Raw genomic sequence first — 10,722 nt, 5'->3', positions numbered from 1 at the left:
GTTTACCGGTTCAAACTATTACTTTCTATGCTATCGCTATTCTTCACTCTGTGTAGCTGCCTAACTCAAGTTTTCATCTTAATTAATTTTTATCAACAGCCCTTAAAATGTTAAGCACTTTCAACGTTCAGTTTTTATTTCAAACAGTGTTACCATGCAGTATGAATTTAATGTTTAGTTTCTTTTTTTCCGCATTAACGGTAAAGGATGCACGCCTTTGGAAAATACCCACTAACATTTAGTTGATTGGTTCATACGAAACATTTTTGGTTCTGCAATTTGTACGAGTGTACACGTCGGTATACGCAGTCCGGAAAAAAAATGTATTTTGGTCTTCTTATGACGATTAAAATGTACAATTTTCATTTGAAAATTAAAGTAAAGAATATAAATAAGCATTCATTAAGACCATTTACTGATGTTGATCGGCCTACACCGTCGTACGCGGATACATCTCGAGTGGCTGAACCAATGTATTAATATCTGGGGCGCTCAAGTTTTGTGGTGGACAATGAGATTGCACAAGACATCTTCATTTCCAAGCTTGTTTTCGCAAATAGTTTGTTGGGAGTTAACATTTTCGTGTTTCTGATACGATTTTAAACTACTTGTGTCGTCATTTAGTTATTTAGATATAAAGCGGCTACGAATTGTTCAGAAAAAACGACATCAGTCAGAACCCTGTTATATGATTGATTTTATTGACAATCGTTTTAACCATCAAAAATCAATTAACACTGACGTCGTTTATCTTAAAAAATATATTTCTTGATGATTGTTGTCAATTATTTGCATGAACTCAAATGTATTGTGTTTTGTTTGCGAACTGAGATATACATTGACAATTTTGACTCTAAATCCTTGATTATCAAGGTCCTACTGGTCAATTGTTTCCGATATGAAACTGTACAAAATGGAAGACTTGCTTACACTGTACCGGCATATATCTGAACAACATTCATAGTTTCAGTGTGGCTTGGATACATTATCTCATATTGTATTGTTTTCAGTCGTAATTTGTCCCATGGGAAGTTAGGTAAATTAGAATATAACGATGTGCCATCGCGTTACAGGAATAGTTGAAATCTAGAGTCTGTGTCATTTTGGAAATGCTCTTTATATCAGTTGTGTCGGTCTGTTTGTTCATCAGTCATTATATGCACGTTTTTTCGGTGTAATTCGTTAGACAAAGTGTGAGTGCTATGGTTACAGAATAAATTGAAAACCAAAGTCTGTGCTCTTCGATAATTATGTATGCCAGGTTGACGTGCATAAAGGGCAATATGGTAAATATCTACTTTAAATCAGTTGTGTCTATTTTTTCCGTCAGAAAACATCTGGTTCTACCTATAGAAAACTCTTACTAAAGAGCGGGCTCTCCAATTTTTCCCATTAAAAATGGTGAACTATTTAACAAGAAATATCTATATAAAAGATATACGGCGTTGATTCTGGTCAATGTTTAAGAACGATAAAAAGTTATATCTATGAGATCAAAAATAGCGAACGCCTTTTTTCTGCGCAATTCTTAGCTTCATCAGAAGCGATTCAATTACGGGGTGTTGCGCATGATTTTTTTAATTAGTTTGCTTTATTAGATATAATTACTCAGATATTTATATCTACATAATAGAACGAGAGCGCCGATGGCGTTGAAAGCATAGATGCAAAATACAGGGACGTTGCTGCTGAAGTAAATGTTTAGGTCAAAATATACTAAATAGTTTCCTTATATGTTTCAATGTAAAAGCGACAAATTTGAGCGAAAATAAATACAACGTTTTGCACATAGAGACCCCCATAATCATACCTTTTCTTGACGGGCGTTCTTAGCTGAATCGATTTAAGCAATAAAAAATATATGTCATGTTCAAACCAAAAAAGAATTCGACTCAAATCAAAATCGACTGTTTTTGCACCTTCTTTTTTCGGCCGTTTTCTAGTGGGTTGTAACCTTTTGCAGTACCATTTTTTACTTTAATCTCTAACTTTATCCTATTTCAGGTATTTAATAGTGAACACCTATGCTTACCCTATCAATATCTCCAAACGATAAAACCAGAACAACAGTCTAAAGTGTAAAACATGCCTTCGAGGAAAATATGATGATTTGTTTAGACAGGGACCTATACAGTACTATAGGTCCCTGGTTTAGAGAGTACAGACCTCCTTAATGACTCGATTATTCCCTTCATGACTCGATTATTCATGACTCGATTATTTAGTTTATTGTAACCTTAACAATTTCTGACATCACGAGTCGCCTCCCTTGTTGGTTCATGCTTCCAAAATGTTCTTTTTTTATAAACGGGAATTCCAAATCGTGACGAATTTGAATGGTTACAAAATGACATAACTATGAAAATAAATACGTAGAAATACATTATTTCACGCATACCATTATGCAACCATCCGTTTTCTTTTCCGACTTGATACATTAACGGCATTCCATTTAATATTTTACATACACAACACTCGTCCAGAATTTGCGCGAATCCATTAATTCGATGCCACATTTAAACCGTTAGCCCTACTCGCAACGTTAATTTCTGGCTCAAAGTAAATCATTTTAATTTCAATTAACACATCTCTATTACTTTCAAACTCTACTTCATTAAATCCATAGAAAGGCAGGTCAGAATCCATGTCATAAATCAGAAAACATGCATCGTACTCCGCTATTTTTTTTTACACATTTACAAAGAATGAAAGTGCTTTATGCCCCACTTCCTGTTGAGAATATGTTAATTTCTATTTATAATTAACCAATGAAATTCTACATCCTTAAACCAGGGCCTAATGAATTTGACCTCTCCCATAACAGTAAACAAAGGAAATAGAAAGTGGGTGTGAGATCGCTATCAACCAGAACAGAATTGTTTTACGAACGAAATTTGTATTAGTTTCTTAGAAGGTGTTTTCACGTAAAACGGTCTTAGAAAAAATCACTAAAAGCGGTGTCAGCAATATTCTTGGAAGAAAACGTTAGAAAAACGTTTCTAAATAAAAAAATGTTAGAATTACCATATACTATATTAAATAGACATTTCGTCTGATTTTTGATCAGGTAAGGCTTCATAATGGTCAACCGTTCCATGTCGGTTTTCGAAATGTAGCTCTAACATAAGCATAGTTGCGTTATCGCAACTATGCTAAAAACACAAGAACCATTAAAATTAATGAGTGCATATAGGTCAGCCGGCGCACGGACTCTAGATTACAATATACACTCCGTGGCCGGCGACACTCGAATCGTATTTGATTCTATTATTATTAGTATCGTGAATTATCGTGCTCATGCTTAATAAATTGATCTAAATATATAAATATTTCTAATTAATTTAATCAAAATTGATCCGTATCATGCAATTATTGAAAAAACATTAAAATCTATGATTGACATACCATAATAATATCGCCGAATATCTTTTTTAGATGGTCGCTTTAGCGACCGTCGAAAGTGCTTAGTGTGAAATTAAGGTCGATACGGCCTAGGTATGATTAACCCAATACCCGCTTGCGTATCCGCGCAAGAAAGAGTTGTATAATTTATGCAAGAGGTTTGAGTTCTCCAATTATATGTATTCACAAATGGAAACATTATATTAATATCGTGTTACATTCAATATTTTCGAACGGTGTTTTATAGAAAAGAATCAATAAACAATGATCGTATTGTACGTGTCGCGGAGGAGATTGTTTATGAATGATTAAAATAGTCCACTTTCTGCTGCGTGTGCGTGACGTAGTATTTTCGCTCTGCTCATTCATAAATCTGAGGCTGGCGATAAACAAAGGGGAGTCCGTGTGAGAATAACGCAATAGTATAAGGTTACGCTTGTTTATATTCACAGGTCTCAATTAATAATACGTTGACCACGAGTTCAACAATTATTACAGGGACACGATAGACAACATAAAAAAATGTTTCATTATCGCTGAAACTGTTAAAAAACATTTAAATAAAACAATAATATTCTCTAACAAACTTAATTCAAAACAAAAGTTTAATTATACTGTTTTTTACTTAAGTAAGCAAAGGAAACGCAGCACCTAATTGACCCATTCCTTCTATGTGCGAAGGCAGATTGAATTTTACTAATGTATGGTTTGCCTATTATAACACACATTATAATGCGGTAAATATGCGACTAACAAGTAAAAAACAGTATAATTAAACTTTTGTTTTGAATTAAGTTATTTAGAAAACAAAATTCCAAACCTATTTCAAAACAGCAAGACTACATTTGTTAGAGAATATTATTGTTTTATTTAAATGTTTTTAACAGTTTCAGCGATAATGAAACATTTTTTTAAATAATTGAGTTAGAGGTCAATTATTTACGTAATAGCAATCACAAGGCTCCGGCTTCAAAGGAATTGCGGAGCGTTCTTACATAATAAAAGTCGTAGTCGCATGGTATTTGCGTTTTGCGTCCTATTTGGTCACGTGGTTCTTTTTCGCGGGTGTTTTGGCATTCATGATATGAGGCTATAAATAGATGCGCCTGTCGATAAACAAAGGAAAGTTTACGGGTTATAACAACGCAATAGGTTACGCTCTCGCATACAACTCAATGACGTAGTACAGGTCGTAAATAGAGAGATTCGGGAAAAAGTTGACGCTTATTTATATTCTCAATTTATAAAACGTTGAACATAAGTTCAACAATAACTTCAGCGATACGATAGACAAAAAAAAGTTTCATAATTGCTAAACCCGAATATAACAAACAATTTATAATAATAATACGAATGCAATAGTAGAAGGTTAGTAGAAGGTTAAGCTTGTTTATATTCACAGTTCTCAATACATAGACAGTTGGATATGAGTTCATCATTTACTACAGGCATAATTTAGGCAACCTCGAAAATGCTTTTTAATCGCTAAAACCGAAAACAACTTAATATATTATATTAAATATATTTATAACAATAAATGTCTTTTAAAAATGTAGTTGGCGTATACGCTGACTTTGAAATAAAGTTAACAATTTACTTTTCTAAATAGTTAAATACAATTAAACAAAAGTTAAACTATTGTGTTGTGTTTTTCACTTGTAAGTTGCATATTCACCGCATGAAATGTGTGTTAGCATTGTCAAACCACACATTAGTGTGAGTAAATAAAAAATATACTACGGGAGAGCACTTCATATGTGTCCTCATATGCCTTGTTATGAGTATCTTTCTTCACTATCGAAATATATCATATGTTTATATTTGATTTAAACGCAGTTTTCTTTCGACACATTTAAATCACACGTCAATAGCGCCGTCATGCGAAAATGGGTCTTATGCGTTTCGGCAAGCGTTTGTTAAACCCAACATGTGCTTTTGCGCAGTCAGGCCATAGGCGATGCTGTTCGCTTTAAAATCACTTAATATGTTATGTTTCTCCTTACCAGAAGGAGGGATAGCTGAGTTAGCTATTTATATGATGGGCGCATATGGAATAAGACCCATTTTCGCATGACGAGGGTCATTACAAATCTCATTGCGAATTGAAAATGCCACATTTAAGAACAATGCTTTTTGATACAAAATTGAATTGAAAATAGCAAACTTGTTAATAATGGCAGCCTATCCACACATTAAGGAATGATTTCCAGACGTGCTGACCAAGTACGGCAAACATTGTGGTATGATAATTAAACGATTTTCTCTTATCGTGACACTATACTATTTCGCTAATGATTGTTTTCTCATCTTGGAGGCGAAAGTGAAATTCTGCGAGATGGATTGTAACGCGTAATTGTAACAGGGCCACAATTTGTGTCGTTTGAGCATACAGAGAGTAGTCCGAAATTCCTTACACTGAACAGTGCTACATCCTTTGAATTGAGCACATACGAAGTGATGTAGCAAAAATTCAGAGGTTGTATCTCGAATCAGCTTATTAAATATTCGAAAATATTCATGCGTGTCTGTTGGCGTTATTTAAAAGTCACTAAGATGAAAACTGAAACAGCTATGCCTAAAAGCGCATTAGTGCTCTATACCTATGTTTATGTTAGCGTTGTTGACACCGTGTGAACTGCTCGGGTAACAAGTAAAGCATAAACAGCAATGTTTATTGATATCGAGGATTGAGTGTAAAACTGCTCTAGCTCTCAAACCTTATTATTAGAGCTACAATTGTTTCATGCTGAATGCGCAATTAACAACGTTGCTAAACGAACTGTAGTATCCCTTACCCTACACTTCCCAAAAGTGGAAAGTGGATGGAATAACATATAAAAGTTAATGTAAAATCTGTTTGTAGATTAAACGTTTTCTACTGCGAAAATTTTATATTCAAATTGATTGGTCGTTTACAAAGGTCAGGCTAAGGTGAAAAGCTGGCTTATACAGCTTCGCCGAAAAAGAGATCCTTAAACATGTTAACTGGGTCACGCTTAATTCTCCCAACACAGATCTTAAAAAGTCACGTGGTATAGGCACGGTGCTACCTACCGTAATTAACTTACTAGACTCATGAAAGTAGGGACGAATTTTGAATTATAGCTGCAATTTCAAGCTAGTTCGTTGTTACTGAAAGTTTTTCAATTTGTGTGTGCCCTTTTGTTGTGGTGGTGGGGGGGGGACGAGCCGGAGTACCCATAGGAAACCACACAAGTCCGGAATGATGACCACCCACCAAACGCACATGCTGCCGGGAACGGTATTGAACTCGGGTCGATTATGAGAGAAGCGAGTATACCAACCATGCGCTAGCCGGACAGCCTAAGAGACGAACTTTCCACTTTGCGAGCATTTATATACCGGTACTGGCGAACCGAGCGCCGCCTAGCCAACGCAAAAGCACGATCCAGAAACTGCCACCGACGGTATCCAATTCTCTTTGAGTTGGACGAAGCTTACCGAATTCAGGTCACCGATAATCGTGATTTTAGTTATATTAGGTACTGTACACGGGCGTCAATACTGTGTATTATAAGGGAAAACGATCATTCAGAAATTCAGACTAACTTACAAAATGATATTTATTCCATACACAAATGGTGCACCCTAAATAACATGATGATAAACCCTAATAAATCAAATCATGCTTATTGGCTCAAAACAAAAATTAAGAATATCAACCTTAATCTAAAAATAGACAATAATGCTATTAAGAATGTCACTAGCCATAATATTTAAGGACTTTATATCGACAAACATCTGCAATGGAAAGTACACATTGATAAAACATGCTCTAAAATAAGCAGTAAAATATCTCTGCTTAAAAAGATATCAAATTATCTCACTTTTGATATGAAGAAATTATTTCATAATTTATATATTCTAACCAATTTCGAGTATTGTTGTACGATCTGGGGTAACGCTAATAAAACCTAGTTAACAAAAGTGAATGTTTTACAAAAACGCGCATCGAAAGTCATTATACAAAAGCCAAATAGAACGCCATCCAAAGATTTGTTTTTACAGCTTAATTGGCTCTCGTTTAATAATAGATGTAAATACCACACGGTAATCTTAATATATAAATGTGTCAACAATCAGACTCCAGAATATTTAAATGATATTATAACTTTTTCTAAAAATCACAATTATAACTTAAGATCTGCCACCCATAACGATATTGTTAATACCAAAGCAAATGCAGGTTATATAAATAAGAAACGAGCTTTTTCATACGGTATCCGGAGAAGAGCCCCCCCCCCCCCGGAGAACTGCCCCCCGGAGAACTGCCCCCTTATTTTAAAGGTGGCGGAGAGGTGCCCCCCATCAAATTGGTAGGGGCGGAGAACTGCCCCCCTGTCAGAATTTAGTAGGCGGATATCTGCCCCCCCATCAAATCTGTAGGGGCGGAGAACTGCCCCCCCCCCGGTGTCATATGAGTTATTAGTTACGTAGTGAAAACAATACTTACGGGTAATTTTACGTTATCGCCGTACACATTTTATCCGGTAACAATTTAATTTCAGTACAAGTATATTACCATTTATCGAACTGAATAACACAAATTGTCTAGAGGCATGTGATAATACTGTTTAAGGCCCTGGGTACGCATCTGCACCACTCACTATACATGAATGCCATGTAAAAGTCGTGTTTTAATAAGAGCGCGAAACATAGTCGAGATCCACACAGGAAACGCGTGCGTGTTAATAACTGGCCATGTGTCGCAACTAAATATAGACGTGCAAGTCAGTACTTATGGAGGAAAAGTTACATCGGAATTAATTTACATTAAAAAGATAGTATTGACCCATGGAAAAAAAACGTAAATTTACGTATAAAAAAGTAAATTAATAGGCAAAGCAAAGGCAATAATTTAGCTGACTTGAAGAAAAAAGTGAAGTGAAGTCGAATTTATAATCAATTTATTTATGTTGTTTAGTTAATTCATGTGACATACAAAATAGCATACATAAATACACACATTACGGCAACAGTTTGCATTTTGAGCAGATCATGTCGACATGCCAAACAAACAAAATCGGTAACAGTTGCTTTAATTAGCAGCTAATTAGGCAGGCAGAGAACTTGTTACTGTTAACGATAAGCACCGCGATCTTTTAATCTTTTCATTGGTAGACCGGACCGACCTTAATTGTTAAGAACTTGTTAGCTTTGAATAAAGCCGCATACGGGTTTATTATATTGAACCGTCCAAATCCGTAATTGGCGAAAACAAACAAATAAATTATTGTTTTCAGCTTGCTTAATGATGGATTAAATTGCGTGCTTATTGTTTGTTTTAATTACGGGGAAAATATCAAATAATTCAGCCGCGAAAACTTTTTATTAGCAAAAAGTGATTTGTTTTTCTTTGTTCACATAGACGAAAATTACGTGATAATCAAGATGGCGACGTCCATGCCGAGGCAGGTATTTTTTTGCAGTTTTATAACTTTTATTACTTGTACAACTTTATATTACTTTTGAAATTTCACTCAATTTCCAGACATAATAGCAAGAAAGTAACTGGCGTTATTGTCATTTTAATACTCGCTTTATATATCGCCGCGAAATTTCTTTAATTAGGGGGCACTTCTCCGGGTCATCAATTCTGACAGGGGGCAGTTCTTCGCCCCTTATTAATCAGAAGGGGGGCAGTTCTCCGCCCTATAAAAACAGTGAGGGGCAGTTCTCCGCCCAGTGAAAATTTTTTTTTGGGGGGGGGGGCAGTTCTCCGGGGGGGCACTTCTCCTAGAGCCTTTTCATACCATAGCATGAATTGATAAGCTGTTTTGCGAAACTGTTTACAGGTGTGATAAACGAACGCTTAAAATCGTGGGCAGAAACATATGACATTCTTACAGATGCTCAGTTCGGATTCAAACCCAACTGCAGTACTGCTGATGCGATTTTCATTCTTAATCATTTAATAGAAAAGCAACTGCATAGTAAAAAGAAACTTTTCTGCTGTTACGTCGATTACCGGAAGGCATATGACCTTATAAATCGCGGACAGCTATGGCATAAAATGATTTTATCGGGAATCGACGGCAAGCTTATATCACTAATCCGCTCTATGTATAGCGAGGTCAAACTTCAAGTTAAACACATGGGCTCACTTTCGGACCTTTTCAGTAGCAAAGTCGGCTTATTACAAGGAGAAATAACATCGCCGATCATGTTTTCATTATTTATTAATGATATAGAATTTAATTTACAAAACGGACTAAACGCCGGCATAACGTTAGATCAATTGTCTATTTACCTCCTTCTATTTGCGGATGACGCTGTCATTTTTTCAGAAACTATAGAAGGACTCCAGGAATAATTGAATAATTTAGAATCATATTGCGATAAATGGAATCTTACTGTTAATATTGACAAAACAAAAATAATGGTTTTCCGAAAAGGGGGCGCGCTTAGCAAAAAATGCAAATGGACCTACAAAGAAAAGGAAATTGAAATAGTTAGCAATTTTAACTACCTTGGTATCGTTATGTCAAGTGGGGGCTCATTTATACCTGCCACGAATACAATATATGGCAAAGCTACAAGGGCGATGAATTCCCTGTTTTGCATTACAAAAGATATGGACGTGCCAATTAATGTTATGTTCAAGTTGTTTGATGCATATGTCTTGTCAATCCTTAATTATAATTGCGAAGTATGGGGATTTATTACGGCAACTAATATTGAACGTATTCACAGAAAGTTCTGTAAAAGACTGTTAAATGTAAAACTGTCAACAAATTCGATGTCACTGTATGCTGAAGTTGGCCGATTCCCTTTATACATTGGTAGATACCTAAGAATTATAAAATATTTTTTAAAACTGCATCAAAAGAAACAAGTAAATTGTATTCTTACTACTGTCATCAATATGCAAAGATTAGAAATTGAAACACAAAATAACACTGTTAATTGGTCCTACAAAGTTCGCAAGATATTGAACCAAACAGGATTTACAGATGTATGGTTGTTTCCTGGGTCAGTTATTATTGAAAGCTTTATTCCTTTGTTAAAGACTAGACTCAGAGACCAGTATGTATCTGAGTGGAGAGTTAATGTTGATTCATCAACTTCATTAATACTGTATAAAGAACTTAAACCTGTATTTGAAAGGTCTTTGTATTTAGATGTGATTGACAATAAAAAACATAAAAATATCATTGCTAAAATACGCCTATCATCGCATAATTTGTTAATTGAAACAGGAAGACATTATAGCATTAGCAGAAACGAGAGAAAGTGCGCTTTATGCAATCTAAACGATTTAGAAGATGAATATCACTTTATACTTAAATGTCCGTTTTA

Source organism: Dreissena polymorpha, chromosome 2 (assembly GCF_020536995.1).
Source record: "Dreissena polymorpha isolate Duluth1 chromosome 2, UMN_Dpol_1.0, whole genome shotgun sequence".
Taxonomy (NCBI): Eukaryota; Metazoa; Mollusca; class Bivalvia; order Myida; family Dreissenidae; genus Dreissena; species Dreissena polymorpha.
Note: the sequence above shows the minus strand (reverse complement) of the source record.